Consider the following 20,253-nt stretch of genomic DNA (forward strand, 5'->3'; position numbering starts at 1 on the left):
TGAGCAGCAGCAGCAGCAGCCGCCAACGAGGACCATGGGTAAATGTTACGCGTTCTGGTAAACATTCTGTCAGCTGCATCCGGCTCATTATCACACTGATGCCAGACCTATTCTCTTAACCCCTGGTGTGGCTTTAGCCATCTCACAGAACATATACTAGGCCTTGCCAGAGATCAGTGTAAAAGGCTGGATGTCCATATAGAGCTTCACTGGGATGACAAAATACAGTCATCTGATGGCTTGAAAAAAGCAATCATGCTAATTTAATAGATAATTTCTTCAAATTGTTTGAGCATCTACTTATTGCCCTATGGTGGCTAAGCGGGTAGGCCATGCAATCTGCAAATGTTTTATCCACTGGACAGCCTGGACTATATATAGAGAGAATTTTACATTACATGAGCGATGAGCTCTCTGGACACCTCTCTCGGTGCTTCACACATTACGGCTCTTAATTGTGGTGAGACGGTGATTTTTGCCGGCTTGTTAAAAGAGAGAGAGATGTTCCGGCTGCCTGGCTATAGTATATGGAGATTGCCGAAAGTGGTGGGAGTTTCATCAGGCTCAATCATGCCATAAATGAACTCACTCCTCCCCGGTTTCGGCAGACGTCCCCTGCGTAATATCCACACTCCCGCCTTCTCCCTCTCACTTCCATTACACCCGAGCTTTTAATCGGCTCCACAATTAGAGTCCTCCTCAGCGAATGGATTATGTCCGTAATGAATGACATTTTAAATGAGGGATTCGGGCGTGCTAAAAACGTGGGTACGCAGACACCGGGCGAAAGACCCAAGAGGATAGCCTCGTCCCTCGTCTTCTTAAGAGTTAAGAGGTACGGAAATGCAATGAGAAATACATTCTTCCTCAGGGTATACCTTGTGAATAAGCACAGAGAATGGAATTCAAATGGGTGTCTTGCAAGATACTTACATCAAACAAGCTGCTCCCATCTGGTTAAAGTTCTAACAATGCCTGAAAAAAGTTGGATGGAAGTATGAGTAGTACAAATGCTCATTGCATTTAGCAGGGCATGTAGAATGCATCCTATGGGGGTCTCCTGCAAAACAATGTCTAGGGCTCCAGGAAGGCTAAGGTCAGAGATGGATGCAAATATCCTTTCCCCTTTGGGTAGATCCATATTCACCATTGGTATACACGCAAATCAGAACTGTCTGTACAAATCTTGGCAATATGGTGACAACAAAATCAGAAGCTCACTTGATTGCTGGATTGGTATCTAGTAACTGTTTACTTGGTCTGATCACAAACTGGCCGTACAGCCAAGGATATGGGAAAAGGCACAAAGCAGATGATTCTCAGTTCGGTATCAAGCTGCCAGTTTGCCTCCTGTCTCTGTGTGAAAGCCTCCATAAGACTTGTTTCTCAGGCATGGGCTTGTTCAGATTCCAACAACAAACCATCACCTTGAGGGGCTTATTTCCCTTGATATCTGCATGTGAAAAAATAGCTATCATCACTGTCAAGTGAGTGTGTATGTGGTTTTGTGTTGCAGTAAAGCTCACCATGTCACAATTTCATAAGAAAATGCAGAATTCGACAAAATGTTAGGGCTGATATTGAGTACTGTTGCCTTGGAAAGACAACACCAGACAGAGACAGAATGTCTCTGCTTTACTTAAAAAGAAAAGAAAAAGAACAGTGTACATGTTTACAGTCTGTCAGGGAACAGTTTTAGTCCAAATCCATGATTTCTAAATACCATGTTTCATGTGTAAACAATCTTCGTCACTGTCTTTACTTTACTTCCCACTTTCTTTCTTTAGTCTTTATTCACTAGTCACCAGTTGGGATTTTACCTATGAAATACCGTATTTTCTTCCATCCTGACAGGCTGCTATTGCATCATAGTGAAAGCTCTAGGCTCTGCTATGGAAATGCACTCGGAATCAGGCTCCACAATTCAGGGGAATAGCCTACTCTGCAGTAAAGAGCAGAGACCGCTTCACCTGCACCTCTGTCTCGAGTGCTTCTATCGACCCTGTCAAGCAATTCAACCTTTTCACCTACAGTATGTGAGTGAGCCTGAGCAAAGGACTTTCCATCAAAGCCTCCACACGGCTAATGCAGTTTCCCGAACAGTCAAACTGATATCTGGCCAAAACAAGTCTCAGTGGCAGAAAAGAAACAGGATCGGCTAAGGTAAGGGTGAACTACACAAGTTAAGTCCTGAAGGCTTACACAAATGTAATGAACAAATGCAGTGGAATTGGATGCCATGGACATATGTTGCAAGCTCCCTATTTGTTATTAACTAACTTTGGGGAACCAGGGCACGGTTGCTATAGAAACAATGATGCATCCTCCAGGAGAGGGGAGGGCATTCCTGGCCTTGTCTCTCTTGGTTTTTTAAATAATGGATTACAAAATAAATAAGCCTTGCTGTCTCAGATTCCTTTGACCCGGTGCAGGCGTTCTCTCATTAGCGGAGCGGGATTGCTTTCTCTTGGCATGTCTTGCCAGGCACTTTAATTGCAATCTGTAACCAATTGGTTGCGCCATGACTTTTTTTTTTAATTAACTGCTTGAACAGCTTGGGATCTACAGCAGGCCCATGAGTGCCCACCGAAGTCATCTCCAATCAGCAAGCATTCCTTTCAAAACTTTTAATTGGCAGCTATGTTTCTTTTTTTGTCTTCCTCTCCGCCTTCCATAACTAAAGACCACTTCAGGCTAAATGTAATCCTAAAACGGTGTTATTATCCACGTTTATCTTCCAGCAGGCTTTACTTGCATGCACTGGCTAAAACGTTGTGATCATATCCTGCTTGGTGGGATTTACAAAGGCATAATATAAAATCATTCATAGACTTACATTTAATTAGCTTGCCTGTATTCAAATGGGTGCCTACTCTTAAATCTGCCTGAGAGGATCTCTGCATGAGAACAATTACACCAGGTGAAGGTTTGCACTATAGGCTGCTTTTTAGGCATATCCGCCGGCACAAAATTATGTTTTTTTCCCCCTCTGAATATTAACAGCAGACTGGGACACACATGCGTCTGCACTGTGTACACGGTGCTCAGAGCCTTGTGGAATGTCAAAATATTTCCAGTCCTGCTTTCTCTCACTTTGTACTCAGATTGCCCAGACAGCCTTATCTGGTCAGCTCGGTTCTTGTAAGCCATGCTTTACAGAGTCTCTGCTCTGCCTCACCGCTCCTCTGAGTTGCTTGTAGCGCTGAATATGATGTGCTGCTGAGGAAATATTAGTGTATAGGGGGATCATGAGCACAAAGGTGGCTTGCACGTTGGTCTGTGCAGAAGCAACCCTCACTCCCTTGTGTTATCTTCTCAGAACCTTTACTTTTACAGTCTGTCCACGCTGTCTCTGAGTGTACCTATTAAGGTCATATTTGTTGGATGACCATAATTATTAGTAGGTTTTTTACCTGCTCATCTGTAAAGCAGTTTAAACTGATATTTTTAAGAGTGCTATATAAATTTGCCTCACTTTGCTGCTCTATACCCTATAGTTATAGTGTACTTTCCAACTTTGGCGTGTTTGGATAAAAGTTTTTAATTTAATTGAGTAATACATTTGTTCTCTATATATGGATAGATTGAGTCAATGTTAAGTAAATGTATAGTTGTTTTGAGTATGCCAACTGCATTGCAGAAATTCAGTCTACATACACATGAAGCAAGAGAAAGGAATGAGATCTGTCTATTAATAACACATGTAATTCATTTTTTGTATTCATTTATCTGACTATTTGATTGTAGCATGCATTAAGCAGATTGGTCAACCCTATCTTAATGTACATGAGAGTTGATATACCGTGTATCATGTATCTCAAGTCAAGTATTGTGGGACTCAACTGTGAGTGGTCAAATGCAAGTATGTTTGCATTTGTGCTTTTGAGGTTCAACATCTTTCAGTTCCCCTATCCTTCTGCAGACAGACATGTTTCCTTTAGACATTATGTTAAGCCTCACACAAAAGGGAGCCTATCCTGGAACATTGCAGAAGATCCATAACAATTCTTCAGCAACAAGGCAGAAGAGATAAATCCTGTGGAAGAAGGATCTATTGGGCATTGAGTGCTGGACTGAGGTGAATTTTTCCTGACCACGACTTGGTGTGAAATGGTCCCAGAATACAACAGAGACATACTGAAAGAGACAGATACTGAAATGTAATTCTTTACACCTCTTAAGTACAAGGTGTGTAACACATCTGTACAATGTTTGTAACAGCTCTGGCTGAAAGGGCAAAAGTATGACTGTTCATAGCATTCTTGTACCTTGGATGTCAGCTACAGAAACCTCTCTTACGTCACATTAAACAAGAGCAGTCAGTTGAGACACTCACCTCTACAGTATTTGAGTGGACTCTCGCACACACACACACACACACACACACACACACACACACACACACACACACACACACACACACACACACACACACACACACACACAAACACACACACACACACAGAGATGGACCTGATTTGGAAGATTGAGGGTAAAAATGTATCTATGGCACAGTTTGAGCTCACACCATTTGGCCTGATTGTGTCAGAGAGCTGCCATACATAATAAAATTTACCCAAGATATGACATTATGCCCCTGAAATGAAGTGGGAGGACTTGAAGTCAAGCCATTGGGAATATATCTAGGATGAAATGTTTTTCTCTCGATGCAATATTCTTCAAAAGTATGTGTACAGTATATCCACCAATAAATACAATATAATGTGATGACATGCTTGACTACATATTTGCTTACTCCTTTCAGATCAGTCGGGCAATGCATTGGATCCTACTGCAAAGCAGTCCCAAAGGGGACATCCTGGTCAACACACCGACAGACTAATGTAAGATGTTGGTGCTCTGCTTCTATTCCATGACCCAGTTCAACTTGATGCCCACACTGTTGTTGGCTCAACCTAAGATTTATGCGGGAGAGCAGCTCTTGTTCAAATCACAGTTTGAGACAAAATAGCATACACCAGTAAAGTGGGAATAACTGCACCTTTTTCTCTGCATCAAACCTCTGCTTATTTTTCTCCATGCAGGTAAGTAGGCAGAAGTTCAAGCACTGCATTAACACTTTGCTTTACTCAGCTTAAAAGGGCCCTGCTCTGTCTCTCATAGCTCAGTCCAGAGCTTTCTACTGCTACATTATAGTGCCATGCAATAACAGGGGCACCTTTACTGATCTGCTATTTTGTTTTTCTCAAACAACAACAACAACAACAACAACAACAACAACAATAACAACAACAAAAGGATTACATAGAGAACCCAGTGAGTATCTTACTGGATGTGAGCCTATGACTTTGCTAAAAGTTGAGAGTGCTTTCTTCTCCTATCAATACAGAAATTATCTATTGCAATAGTAATGAGTTTCAAGACATGATGTTGCCATATAACACTGCACTGCTTAGGGAAAGATAAAGGCACAGATTTGGTGTGGTAGTGGTTCAAGTATTCAAGGGATAAAGGAGTTCAAAGACTGAGTCAGGGAACTGCATGTGATGAACAGAAAATGCATGTGTCACCAACATTTATCTTCCATAGAGCGACTGCTTAGATGGTTTGTTCATGATCTCAAAAGGGGTCTTTTAAAATTCACACTCAGCATTTGTATCGTCATGCTCAGAGCGATGGAGAATGAACAGGAAGCCTCAAGAGCTGGAAGAGTGATTAGACCATATCACTCTGTCCCCATAAGTGTCTCGATCACCCAAAATTCACATGCTCTTCTTGAAGTTTTCAAGAACTTCAGTTCCGCATGGAACATTCCAAATAAAAAAACAGTCCTGCACTGACATCTCTGGGGTTTAGTCTTAATAGGTGTCTGCCAAGGTGCCAGTTTCCCATTTACATATCATGTATTACTGGTTACATGGGTGACAAGTTTATGTCATAACAGAAGGAAGCCAAATGCAAGGTATTGGCAGAGTTTATATTCATACTGATGGAATTACAGATGTAAGCTTATAGAAATAACTAAAAGTGAGGCAATGTAAGGCCATTTAGCTAAAGCATCAATTAACTGTGTAGTAGATTGCAATCAAGATCAGGAGCACTATATTATTCCTCTGACGGCAACTCAAAATGATAACTATTTTTTTGTTTTTGTTTGGTGATCGCTTTTACGCTATTTCACCGAGATTATAATAGGCTATGGGCTCAGTGCAATATAGTTCGCAACAAACTTCATATCGCTTAGGTTTTCACTCAAACAAATATTAATTAGGCCTACTTCTGATGATCAGTATGCTTGTAAATGGTATATTCTTTACCAACTTACAATACTGATACAATTGACATACTGACCGTGTTTGGAGAACAATACAGATAGGGATGCATGCTGTCTTAAACCAGGTTAAGGAAATGATGCACCCGTGAGTTCGTCTCACAAAAAGCGAAGTGCGAGGTGGATGTCGACTGAGCCCAATGATATTTTAATTTAACAGTATCACTTACTTCTTTACTGAACGCAGCGCTGTCAGCTTTGAGTCTCCGTGGGCACTTCTCGTGATTATGGATAAAAGCGGAAGAAAATCCAACAGCACGCGACACTCCCTTTCTTTTACACGCTCCCCGCGCGAGGAAAATGAACCGTCTCAGCATCGGAATGCGACGCATGCAGGGACCGCCACCACTTCAACCGAAGCTCAGCCGAACAGCTGATGGACTCTGTCTCGTTGTCTCTCTAATATGGGTCACGCATTAAATATTGATGTCACCCCTTCTCAAACCAGAGTTAATCCTGATATGAATATCGCAATGGGGAGTCTGACGCTTTCTGTCACTTTGTAATAACAGAATTAAGCCCATCTGAGTAAAAAGAAAGGCTGGCGCATAGTTCCTGTCTTTCGCTCAGTTACACTTGAGGCTGGAAATGAGATGAGAAGATTTTCAAAGATGCTGACCCAGTTTACGATTCTGTTTATTAAACAGCTCCCAAAGGAATGAATGAATGCATCCCCCCATTTATTGTGGACTGTTGAAGTTTTCCCATTTTATACAAAAAACAAGACATCGACATTTGTGCCATACATTAGTTGCTGGCCTTCAGCCTAACTGGGACATCCCCCATATGCAGTCCATTAATCACACCCAAGATGTGGTAACCACAGAGGGCAGAAGCAGTGTGACAGCTGGTCTCAGGGGTCCCGTTTATAATACTGTATGGGGCAAAACCTGCACCACACACAAATAGATCTCATTAACACATATAGGCTGAAACAAAATAATTACACAATACTGTCAAAAAGTTGTAGGGAAAGCTCAATTTTTTTTTCACTCACACATTTTGAAACCATAAGAAACATCCTTATTGTTCTTCCTGAAGAATAAAAAGGGATTATGGAAGACTTGTAGTGGAAGCACTGACTCTACTTAGTATTGTGCAAATAACTTCTTACAATAAAGCTTTTTCTACTTTTGTTTGATCACTGAGGAAAAGAGTCAACTAAATACTATATTTTTTACATTGAGATGCTGCTGTACTGGTTATTGACTGTCTATGTGCACTGGTTATTGATTGTGCAGTTTGTACCATGTCTTGTCTTTTCTCTCTGCTATATTGATCTGTCTTATTTTCCTCTTTGGGCCCACCCCTCAGGGGAAGAGAATGTTTCAGCCCTACCCAGCCGGCACACGACCGACCTTCAACGTTGAAATATAGGGGAAATAACGTCAGTTGTTGCGTCAATGTTGAAACAATGTTGAAACAATGTTTAATGCTAAATGGTTGTAAAAGGGTATGTAGACAAACATTGAAACAACGTTGGTTGTAAAAAGGTCAAGAAAATCAATGTTGAATTATAGGTGAAATAATGTCAGTTGTTGTGTCAATGTTGAAACACTGTTTTAATGCTAATTGTAAAATGTTGACAAATGGTTGTAAAATAAGAAATCAAGGAAATCAGCACCAATGTTGAAATGGCGGATGTTGAAATAATGTTGCGATATCAACGTTGATTCAATTTGCAAATCCAACACATAATTCAACGTTGATTCACCCGTTATAAGTTTTTTTTTAAACGTTTATAACGTTTATTCACCGTTGAATTAATGTTGAAATGCCAGCAGTTGAACATGTTCATCTCTGCTCTAGTCTGTTAGCATACAGTGTTAAAATGAGCATTAAAAGACAATTTGACCTATTCACATCAAGTGACATTATTGTACCCATTGCCAAACATGTTATGTATGCTAAATGTTTATGTTTATTATGCTATTAGCCTATATCATATCATGGGATTGTTTTTTGTCATGATGATCAATGTTTTATACTTTATTATTAAGGATTATTTATTTTGGGTTTGAAGATCCAAAGCTGAGAAATCTATTTTCCTTCTTTGAGGTCCCCATCACCATTGGTCCACGTACAGGTACATATCCACGAGGAGTAGAGACACACTATGGTCTGGTAAATAACCTCCCTTTTACCCAACTCTCAAGGAACAGTTACAAGCTCCACATGGTCAGTTCAGGACTTCAATAATCTCTCCCTACTCACAGACATGTGAAGGAGTTTGCTGCACCCACAAACTCCTGCTGTGTTCTCTGTCGATGAAGCTAAATTTAAAACATCACCAGCTTGGGTACCATGGGTACCTGTAGGAACTAATTGTTTTACACATAGCTCAAATATTCAAATTTTCAAATCTCATACAGTAAATATTTCAAATGACACAGCTATCACAGACATACAATGTGGACCTGCAGCCTGAATTACAGTTTTGGGATTATGTTTAATTTCATGAGAAATGGTGCGTTCAGTTTCAACTGCAGAATTGTGATGTTCGGTATATCCAATTAAAATAGTATGTTGCTGTTTGTGGAAAGATCTGCAATGAGTGAGACAGAAGGTGTGCAGGAAAACCTGAGTAGTGATTGTATGACCATACTTAACTGCCAACTGTCTTTCCATTCACAAAAATATGAGATAAGAAAGTGTGGTCAAAATTACTCCGAGACTGCAGCTTTATTCATGATACTGGGAGAATGTTTCCCACAGTAAATGCTAAGTAACAATCCCACACATCTGTGGGTGAAGCCAGTTCTTATACCCTTAACATACACACACACAACCACAAGATACTTCCCCCAACATTGATCCATCCATCCAGTTAGTAGGGGAGACCGGGGTTGGTTGTCACAATTTTTACTCATGCATGAATTGCTCATCTTCAAAAACTCTTTCAGCAGTAATTCCTACATGAAATGAAAGCTTGGGGTCTTGGCTTTAAATGTGTATAATTTTTACTTTTAGAATGTATTGTAACAGGGAGCAATTAACCATCAAAGACACTCACGGGGTTGGTTGTCACAGGGTATGGGGTTGGTTGTCCCTATAGAGTTTCAATGGGATTTCAGTGATAAAATGGGATTTTAAAAAATGATGTGTAACTTTTTAGTTTTTTAAGCTAGAAACTGCAAATAAGTTTTAATATAAATACCACCCCTATGATAGTTGTCATCAATGCCCCTTATGTTAAAACAATGGGATTAAAGGAGGTGATCAGTTACTTGAATTGTCTACTGTGTTGAGAAATAAAATGAAATCATTTTCCGTGCTAAAACCTCTTTATTATCATGTAAGTTGCAAACAAAGTTGCAAACACAGTGACAACTGTGTCTCAGTGACAACAAACCCATGTGACAACCAACCCCACAAGCTATGTGACAACCATCCCCAACTGACCTCTTGACAAAGATGTTAACCTAGCTGCCACATGGCTTTAACTTGATAGCTAAAATATGACTCAAAATAAAGCTACTACCTTTGGCTTTTTAATGAGTGTTTTGTTTTTGAACTACTAATATCCTACAAGCTCTCAATACAAAAACAACACCAACATGAAAATGTACTCTGACCCATGAAATTTAAAAATTGTCTCCTCACCTCAATGCTGTGTGTCTGCTCAGCAAAATTCCTAGTGCAAATGAGTAAGCTATCAAAGGGTAACAGTTTGATATCAAAATTTTACCACAGCATCACCTAGTGTGCCTGGAATAAGCAATGTGACAACCAACCCGTGAGACAACCAGCCCCGGTCTCCCCTATAAACAGAGATAAGGATGTTACAACACCCCTTAAAGCTGCAGTTGGCAAATCTGACAGATTGAGGGGACTTTGCCAAGATTTGGAATGTTTACAACCAGGAGTGCGTTTCCCAAAAGCATCGTTGCTAACTACGGTAGCAACTAACATGGTTGCAACTATGTAAGTACGACACAACTGTTCCCCAAAACGATAGTGTGAACTATAGTGGTGGAACTTACATAGTACGATGCATCGTGACACTGCGTCAGTGTTTCCCAAAACCATAGTAGCAACTAACGTTCGCAACCACTATCGTAAAGTTGTGTAGTTACAACTACACCTCTCGACCTGTAGTAAGTAGTAAGAACCATAGTAGACGACGTAACCAACCCTGATGACGGAACACGCAGAGGACAGATGAATGAGAGGTAGCCATTAAACGATCCCATAACATTGCTGTGGGATACCATACCATAGCATTGCTGGAAGCTACAATTGCACATTACTGGACAACGTTATGTGGTACAGTGGAAAGTGAAGTGTTGTGGAGTTAGCCTACAACAGAGCGGCCTGTGGTGAAGTGCTATGATGACCGCAATCATCTGTGTTGTTATTATTCGTGAATTTACATGTAGCCTAATGCTAATGTGTCAGCACAGATTCTTTCGAACACCCGTTAAGTTATCTGGTGATAAAGCTTTTGAATGCCAACGGTATTGTTATGTGAGGCTAGCATTGTAATTGTTATAAAAGGATAACGTTACATTGTAGTCGTATGTTAAGTGTGTTTGGATGAAGCATCTGCTAATCATACACATAGCTAACGGTATATGGACTCTACAGCCCATTATGATGTGGTGAAGTGACTGTGCTGTGGCAGAGACTGTAGCGTGTGTGCTTTACATGAGAGAGGTCAGGGGTTCAAGACTGAGTCGATGGGTGTGAGGTGAGTAGCCTATGCCTGTGGAGTGGGGTTTGTGTTGTATCTTGTCTGATCACAAGCTATGTTTAGCGGGTGTATAAGTTAGACTACTCTCAGTTATTATATGATCTTGATATTTGAACACATAGCTGAATTATGTTGGTACAATGACATTGGAAAATGCTGCTGTTGAGTAGCCTCTCGCTTGGAGAACTTTAAGACCTCTGGGACTTAAGTGAGCATGCAGAGTGCTGTGGTCAGTGTCAAAATGTGACATGATTTTCACTGATTTAACTTGTCCTTCATGGCCCAGGTATGGGTAGGCCTGTCATGGGAGGAGGAAAAATGGTAAGTTGCCTTTGCTTTGTGACCTTTCAATCTGTGTATGTATTTTGATGTCATGGCTCATAGGGAACATGTGTGTGTGTGTGTGTTTGTATGTGTGTGTGGGAGGGATCATGGGGAGAAAGTGATGGTGGGAAAGTTAAGTACATTTACCCCCTCACCCCCACCAAACTAAAAGAAATGTAAAAAACATAAACAAAAGGGGAAAAAACAGGTAATGTGGCAGGGAATTGTGGGGTTTGGGTGTTTAGGGGCCAAACATATGTGCAACTAATTCCCAGTGTGCTTCCAGGCCAGCAGGAAGGTGTGCAGCAGCCACTGGAATGACCTCTTCCACCTCCTCCACTAACAGCTCCTCATCAGCCGGCAGTGGGATGTGATCCTGAAGGGCCATGTTGCAGAAGCGCCGCCACCAAAACTACACTGCACGCCTTTGCAGGATGGAGCTTCAGGCCACCAGCGGATTTGCTCACACACCTTTCCACATGCCCAGGGCCCTCTCCACAACAACGCGGGTCTGGCTATGGGCGTTGTTGTACAGTGCCTCTGCCTCGCTGTTGGGCTCCTAGATGGAGCAGTTGACATGCTTGTATTATCATAGGGGGTTGATGGAATAAAGTAGGTCTTGAAATGTCAGTGCACTCAGGGAATATAGACATGCATTTGAACAGTATATACTTTGCTACTGTCTCAGCAGCACCTACAGTAACACTGTGTGTGTGTGTGTGTGAGAGTGTGAGTGTGTATATGTATGTGTGTGTGTGTGTGTGTGTGTGTGTGTGTGTGTGGGTACAGCTGGCGCAGATCCTTCAACCATTTGAGCATTGAAACATTTGTGCTATGTGAACTGTCATTTTGTGGTTGTGATTCAACACACAACTTCATAACTACAATGGATGAAAAGTAATGGTAAAAAAACTGTATCTGTGCATTTAAAATATCATGAAATACTTGTGTGTGGTAACAGTATTCAATTTTCAGTGTCACAGTGAAAACACATAACAAGGGCAACATTGGAAAAATGCTGCATAAAGGCATGAAAAACTTCCAGTGAAATGAAGGGCAATCATAAAGTAAAGTATTCATTTATATAGCGCTTTTAGAACAGAGTGAAACCCAAAGCACTTACATAACAACATGTTCAACATTGTTCATATTACATATCCATATTTATTCTGCTCTTACTGTAAGGTAACTGATAAGATACTGCACATATTTATATTTCATTTATATTACTCTAAACCACCTTCTGCAAACCAACTTTATACTACTGTCTACACTGCACTATATTTATTGTCCTGTCTATGCACCACCTGTCTATACTTTATATATCACATTGCACTTTTCTGCCTTTTTGGCACTTCTGGTTAGATGCAAACTGTATTTGGTTGTATTTGTATTTGTGCTCTGCACAATGACAATAAAGTTGAATCTAATCTAACCATGCCAATTTGCATAGAACATAATATAGGCTACATGTATCCTAAGCCTAGGCTAGTAAGCATATGGTCTCCAATCAGTAGTTAAAACTAGGACTACAGGTTCTAAACGATCATAGGAATATTTAGTGATTGAGCCTATCCAAGATTCCAACATCATTATTAATTTATCATTATCTAGGCTCGAACCTACGACTACAAGATCCGAAATGCAGAGGTCTATCCTTTCACGCCACCTTGTCACGCTACAACAAATGAAAATATTGGCCAGTATTTAGCCTATAGGCTATTCGGTGTGTTTCATTAAATGTGTAACTTATTTGTTCACATGTGCTCGGTTGGCGATTTATGCTTCACTGATTAGGCTCATTAGTAGGCTACGTTCAATAGACTGTGACGTTATTATTAAAATTATCATTATTATGCCTATTATTTTTAATAGCCTAATATATATATATGTTTTTTAAAGCATACATAGCCTAGGGCCTATTGAAATTACTGCCTATTGTTGTAATAAGTATTATCATTATTATTATTATTATTATTATTATTATTATTATTATTATTATTAATGATATTATAACTGCTGGGCCCAGGAAACGTCATGCAATGTCAAATTTAATTCATTTTGCGTGACTTCATGCGTTCGGCTCTAACCGACAGAGCCCGACATTCTCCGAACACATCTGCAACCATTGTAGTCTGAACTATGTTGGTTGAAACCAACATGGTTCAAACTAACAAAGTACTATGTAAGTACGGCGGCTTTGGGGAACAGTCGTAACTTACATGTTAGTTAGTTGAACGATGCATCGTACCACGTTAGTAAAAAGCTAACCTCCGTAGTTGTACGGGAAACGCACCCCAGGGTAGGAATTTCTCGGTGGCCACGACAGCTATGGCCGGTGTTGCCCCTTGCTTTGGCCTTGATGCCCCTTTGAAAATCAGAGGTTTACAGGCCACGGTGGCCTTGGTGCCCCTTTCTTTCAATATTCTGCTTTGCGTCGACTAGTAGACTATTTAGTCTTTTACGCAGTGGAGAAAGTAACAGCGCACGGCAAGAAAGAAAGTGCGTCCAAATTCACCCATTCTTCTCAGTTGATCTACTTGCAAAGTAGCCAACTCATCACAGACATCACAAATATCACATCAAATGAAAGAGCTTTTTTTCAACTTTCAAACGATGCCCTAATGGCTGTGGTGAACGGTTCGCGAGAAAATTAAATAATATAATTAAAATTGATCATAAAATCTACTTAAGGTTCTGCGCACATCTCCCTACCATTCATCTCGGTGGAATACTTCACGAACCTTTCATTCAACACATGACAAACCATATATCAGAATAAACAGCAGACCTTACCGAACACAAAGGTGTAAAGCAGTCATCTGTACAATTAGCCGTTCCAGAGTAATCCAGTTTTGAATTTGCAGCAAATTTCGACATGCATGGATGTCTCCAAATTTGGGCTTTTTACAATGTGTTTAAATTGTTCTACACGATTTCATAACAGGCCGAATACAAGATAAATGTTACAAATATCGCCTAGATATAGGTAAATATTAAAATCAGAGGACAGCGTTTGTGAAAGTAGCCTTAATGATCGCAAAATGCTACAGTAAGCATGCATCTAGGCTATTTCAGTTTCTTAAAGCTGAGCTGTGCTTAACTTGTTCAATACATGATTTCATAACAGGCCAAATATAAAATAAATGTTAAACATAGCCTATATATCTGTAAATATTAGATGATCAGATGATTTACAGTTCTATGTCATATGTCATGTTTCCTGTTTTTGTAATGGTTCATTCAGTGATGCAGGCATGGGCGTAGATTTAGGGTGGGACGCTAAGGACTAGTCCTAATCAATATTTTAAGATGACAAAATTGTCCCCACCAATATTTTAGCGAACTCATTTGTGCTGCTGATTCCGACAGCCAGCACAACATTAGGCTACAAGAAACGTCATATGATTTGCTGAAAAACAGAGAGGGGGGGGGGGGGGGGCTATTGGACATGCACGCTACACGCACGGAGAGTATTAAAGCACAGGCTACTGGCAGTCAAGCGAGCGGGTGTGTGTCAACGACAATGGTAAGTAAGGGCTGTCAGCCAATACATAGCCTATCCTATCCCATAAAAGGCCAGAGTAAAACATTGTGATATTCCCTTTGCCCTTCAGCATACATGTTTGCCCCTTTTTGTGGTTTGTAGATCAGCTATGCCACCCAAAAATACGAAGCTTTTTCATTATTCAGTCTAGGCAAAATAACTAGCCATACAAACTGGCAACTGGTGACCAGGCTTTCAAATGCGGATTTTACTGTGCATTAGCTGTTAGGATATTACCCAGGATATTGTCACAGCTAAATCTAGCTTCTGTAATCTTCCTACCAAAGTTAGGAGTCATGTTGAATAGGCTAAGTGTGTGCCACACGGACAGTCGCATAGGCTAAAGGCACTGAATAGCAGTCACCATCACTGACTGTTAGGCTAATTGGGCTACCAATCTTGCAGTCGCAATAAACAATGGATCCTTTCCTGTTCCTATATTCTGTTTATGTACGCTAATGTATTTGTGAATGAAGCCTGCACAATGCAAAGAAATAAAAGATAAACTGTTGCATTTCCATACTCATAGAAATGAACATTGCACTTATCTCTTCTATGATCTCATTCCAGAAAAAAATTCTTTGACTTGTTAGTTTTTTTTAACATTTATTTTATCTAATGACATTGCAAACATGATTAATTGAATCCACATATCCTTGCACTTGCAAAACTATTTTTCACTAGCCTAAAACCATGAGACTGAAAGCTAATTGCGTTCATGTTCCTCTTAAAGTGACAAGCACTCAATTAGATTTACACACCACAAGTGATGATATTAAAGACAAGTGTAGCCTAATCATTTAAATATCAATATGATGTATTCAAATTACTAAATATGTTTAGCTATTAGTAATCATGCAGATCATAAAATACTATAAATAATTAACAATATACGTTTATAGTTTATTTGAATTCTAAAATAGCCTATGACAACCATCACTTTCTATGTGTGTGTGTGTGGAGGGTCAATCAAATTCTATGATTGCCACTGATGTGAATGATCTCACAAATCACACAAACCAAATAAAAATGTAAAAAAATCGCAATAGTATCGAAATCGGGATTCTTCACTTGCTTTTGGTATTGAAACAATAATGTTGGTATTGTGACAACAGGAGTTGTGAATGTGTCCCCACCAAAGCTGAGACCAAACCTACGCCCTTGGATGCAGGTCTACTGCTGTGAATAGGCTAAACACAACTTTGATCATTTTTATAGCCTACTACTGTATAGTTAACTTTGGCCTTGGTGCCCTGACATGTGGCCTTTGTGCCCCCCACCAAATATGCCCAACTGAATGCCAAGAGTGGCCTTGCCCCTAAAATGGTAAAATTCCAAGCCTGTTTACAACTCTCATGCCCCTCCCCCACTACCACCGAGCACCCTCTCATCAGAGCGCACCAGACTGTGATTGACAGTCAGATCTCACACAGCCCTGCTCTGATTGGACCAGAAGAACCGGAAGCTGTGGATTTTTGCAAAACAAATAACAGGCTCTATATGGAGGTAGAAGTGCAGGTTTTTTTTTTTTAACCCGGCTGATTTATGTTGTTCTGTTGGAGCACAGTGTTGGTTTCAGTGAATATGATCAAAAAAATATTTGGTATATTTGTGTTCTTAGGGTGAAGACAATCTGACAGCCTACAATTGGACAGTCTTCTCACTCTCTGTAAATGTCCACAGAGGGAGACTTCAGGGACACAGAGGAATGAAGGGAACCAGTTTCTCATAGCATAGCTGTAACAAGTCATCCATGATGCAGGAAGTAGATGCAGGTTTCTTTTATTTTAAAGTCACACCAGTCAACCAGCCAACTTGCAGCAGTATTAAAGCCAAGAGTAACAAAAATGACAACAAAACTACAGTCCAAACTGTTTAGAAAACAAAACACAGGACAGGGCTTCGCATTACAAATGCTGCTCAAAGAAAGAATTGAAACAAATGAGTTTAAGTACCAAAACATGTGATGACTACAACCAAAAGGGAGTCCCAGAGTTCAGGTGCTGCTCGTTAGGGTGACAAGGAAAAAACAAGGAAATCATTCAATCAATAAGTGGGCGATGAGGACCTAATTGGGGCTACAGCTGTTTGAGTAGGCCCAGGAGTCGTCACAATAGCACATATGCATGGTTAAACTAAACATTTCAGTAGATGAGAAACCTATAAAAAATTGATACCACAAAAGTGTGTGGAACTCTTCTGGGCTCTGTATTCAGCATGCAGCTACACTTTTTGAAGTGTACAAATCAGTGCAAATCAAGCAGGAGATGTGTGAAGGGACAAGCATCCCTCCAAGCTAATTATTATATTTTTGTTAGCACAGCACATTCAAGAGAAGACTGGGCATCTGATTCATGGAGGTATAAGGATAAACTGCCAATTTGACAAAACTGCACAGCTGTTTTCAGTACACCAATTCTGTGTGGGTGTACGGTCTTCTTGGCACATCTGTAAAAAAGGTAAAGTACATTCCACACTTTCTCTGGTTTTATTTCAATGGGCTTTAGAAAACACATTTGTGATGCAGAGAACATCTCTTGCCTCAGGGAGAATTCTTAAGGGTGTACTCAACAATCCAGACACTTTTATCACTGATGCAAACAAAGACGCTGCAACGTCAGTGGATTCCTCAACAGCAAATAAGGATGGCTAAACGCAGGCAAGGTGCAAGAGAGCATACCTAACACTGGAGCCTCCACTGTTGAATGGCTTTGATACTACTATGGTGGTGTTCCATTTCACTTTTGTTCACTAGACCCTATGGTATACACACCAATTATAACATTCTCCAACTCCATAAAATGGCACAGTAAAAAGGGTACTTCTGAGGAAACCCAGGCAAACCTACCAGATGATCCTGGTCGTTGGTGAAGTTTGAAATCGCACAGATAAGGAAGGCTAACAGTGTGTGGACATTTAAACTGCTCCATGATGAGTCTGACAGACGGAGGACACATTTACCTAGATCAACGCAGCTTTATCCATCATGCATGTCAGACTCCAAACTGATTGATCTTCTCATTAAAGTTTTTCTCATTTATCCTCATCATTCTGCGTAAATAGATCACTTGTGTGCAAGCTACCGAGTGAGAAACGTCATGTTTCATATTGTGTGTTTACAGTCACAGCTGTTGCCTATTATCACATAATTTTTGACTTAACCTTATCATCATCATCATCATTTTCATCAGGGACATCAATCAAAAGCTGTCATTTCCCCAGGCCCTGGCATTTTCACACTTATGCAGTCACCATACAACCTGTTGTCACAAGAGCCAGTCAGCTTCACCTGAGATTAACGCTTTCAGCCAAACACATCAGTCACAGTTGTATCATATTGCTTGCGGCTGGGTTGTGCGTACACAGAATAATCAGGTGTCAACAATGAAGCGTTGACTTTGAGCGTTATGTGTGACAACTGTTACTATGCTTTGACAACAGGCAGGCTTGCCCAAATATGCATGTTGTGCAATAGTCATAGCGACAATCATTGTCTTAGGATGGAGATGTGGTGATGTGATGTGGCTTCGTTCTGTTTATTCAATAACTAATGAGAACACTCATGAATGTTTCACCACTTTGAAAGACATACACACAGAAACGAAAATAGAGAGGGAAGTGCATCTTGATGTTGACTGAGTTCCAGATGTATGAGTGGGTGTGCAGCAAAACATTCTGTCTCTCTCTGTGGTCCATATCCATTATCCATAGCCCTGTGTGAAGGCATTCAAAATGCAGGACACTGTTTCTGTTTCTTTTTACTCTTGCATGCAACTCACCACTAGTATTCACCTTATGTCATCATAACAAATCTCTGCAGTTGTTGGCAGTGGTTTGGATTTCTCATGCTGTCTAAGTATACCTCAACCCCACCCCACCCCTACACCTCAATTTCCCCAAATCACACAGACACTCTGATATGTTGATGACCTCTAGCTGAACTCGTATCTAACCTATCTGTCTCTTTACTGATCGTTATAAGGGTCATGAGGGTCAAGGGTTAAGAGGCCATCAATGAACCAGTTGAATATCTGCTGACAATCAAGGGATCCGTTTATTTTTGCTTTTGGAAAAAGTCTCTCTGTGAAAAAAGTAGTGTGTAAGTAGTGTGTAAATTGCATTTTTAAGTATGTAGAATGTGCCAATAAAAAGTGGGAATAGGTTACTGGGGAGGTATATCTGGCATAAAATGTTCCCTCTGCCAGGAGTTTGTTTCACCTTTGTGACCTGATTGATTTTGTGGTCGTGTTTGGCAAGCACTTTTGCAACTGAAAAGCCTCCAGAGCTTGAGACTTTATCGGCCTGCACTGAATTTTCGACTGCATTTTCTTCCAGTCAATCAATCAGAGATCAGCTAAGCGAATTTCTCTTACTTGGACCCAGGCACTTCTTACTCTCTTTTTTATTTATATCCCCGTCACAGTGTGCAGCAGAAGCTGAGACCTGTGGTGGCTAAGGCGCAGGCGGAGGCTGGCTGGCTCTCGCTCTCCACTGGCTTGTGAAAGTGGCAGGTTGAGCACCGTGACTGATCCAGGTGTTCTCCAAGCCACAGGCTGCACACTCACTGACTGACTGACTGACTGACTGACTGACAGACAGACAGGCAGGCTCTCTCTTGGATGATGGGGTCTCTTTTGGACAGCTGTGCCTCTCGGCTCTCAGCCATGCCAATGTGGATGATGACACACCCACTGCAGAGCGGCTACAACTGTAGAGAAAGAGACTGACAGACCATTAGCCGCAGTACTATACACTACATAAGTGTCAGGTCAGGTTACAGGAAGAATAAGTACTGGTGTTTGCAGTCCAATGTAATTGAAAGCAGTGGCACATTTCAAGTTGATCTGTTCATAAATTGCAGAGTTATTACAGTGTTTGCTTGATGGGCAATTGATTTCAGGAATTGAGTCTGCCAACCTATATTTGACAAGCTAAAATTTCCATGGAACATACTTGCTTTTCAATGGCATTTTTAAAAAAAATCAAATATGTGGAAGAGTAATCTATGCTACCGATGAGATGTAAAGGAAGGAGACATGAATATTACACTAGTGGGAATCACAATCAAGCTCTTCCAGATTACCAATGGTCGGTGTTACATAAAGCACATTGCTGAATTACTGCAAGTCCTCAGTACCTCTCACACACAACTGTGGGTGAGCGCATGTACCGCAGAGCACAAAAATAAGTCACGCTGAAAGGCATATATGATTCTAACTGTCTCACTGAATTGCATTATGCACACTCAATTCTCACTGTCTGCTAGGAAACAAGTACCAAAACATGATTAGTTCATAGATTTCACATGTAAAATACATTTTATACAACCCCACCCCCATCTTGCCTGTTCATAATTCTGAGAAATTCTTGAATTGTGTGCATGTGTGCGTGTACATG

General features: G+C 40.6%; 1 protein-coding gene across 1 annotated transcript in view; it reads right to left on the reverse strand.

Annotated features, from left to right (window-relative positions):
• The window catches only part of klhdc8a (kelch domain containing 8A), a 14,674-nt gene extending 8,161 nt beyond the window's left edge, over positions 1-6,513 (reverse strand). The window contains exon 1 of the mRNA XM_076267993.1: positions 6,463-6,513. The gene's annotated coding sequence lies outside the window, so the exon portion shown is untranslated. The remainder of the gene's footprint in view (positions 1-6,462) is intronic.
• Between the last annotated feature and the right edge of the window lie 13,740 nt (positions 6,514-20,253).

This window comes from Alosa pseudoharengus, unplaced genomic scaffold, assembly GCF_046254945.1.
Source record: "Alosa pseudoharengus isolate Yale_2024_CS ecotype anadromous, Long Island Sound unplaced genomic scaffold, YU_APseudo_1.1 YU_APseudo_1.1_scf_5, whole genome shotgun sequence".
Classification (NCBI taxonomy): domain Eukaryota; kingdom Metazoa; phylum Chordata; class Actinopteri; order Clupeiformes; family Clupeidae; genus Alosa; species Alosa pseudoharengus.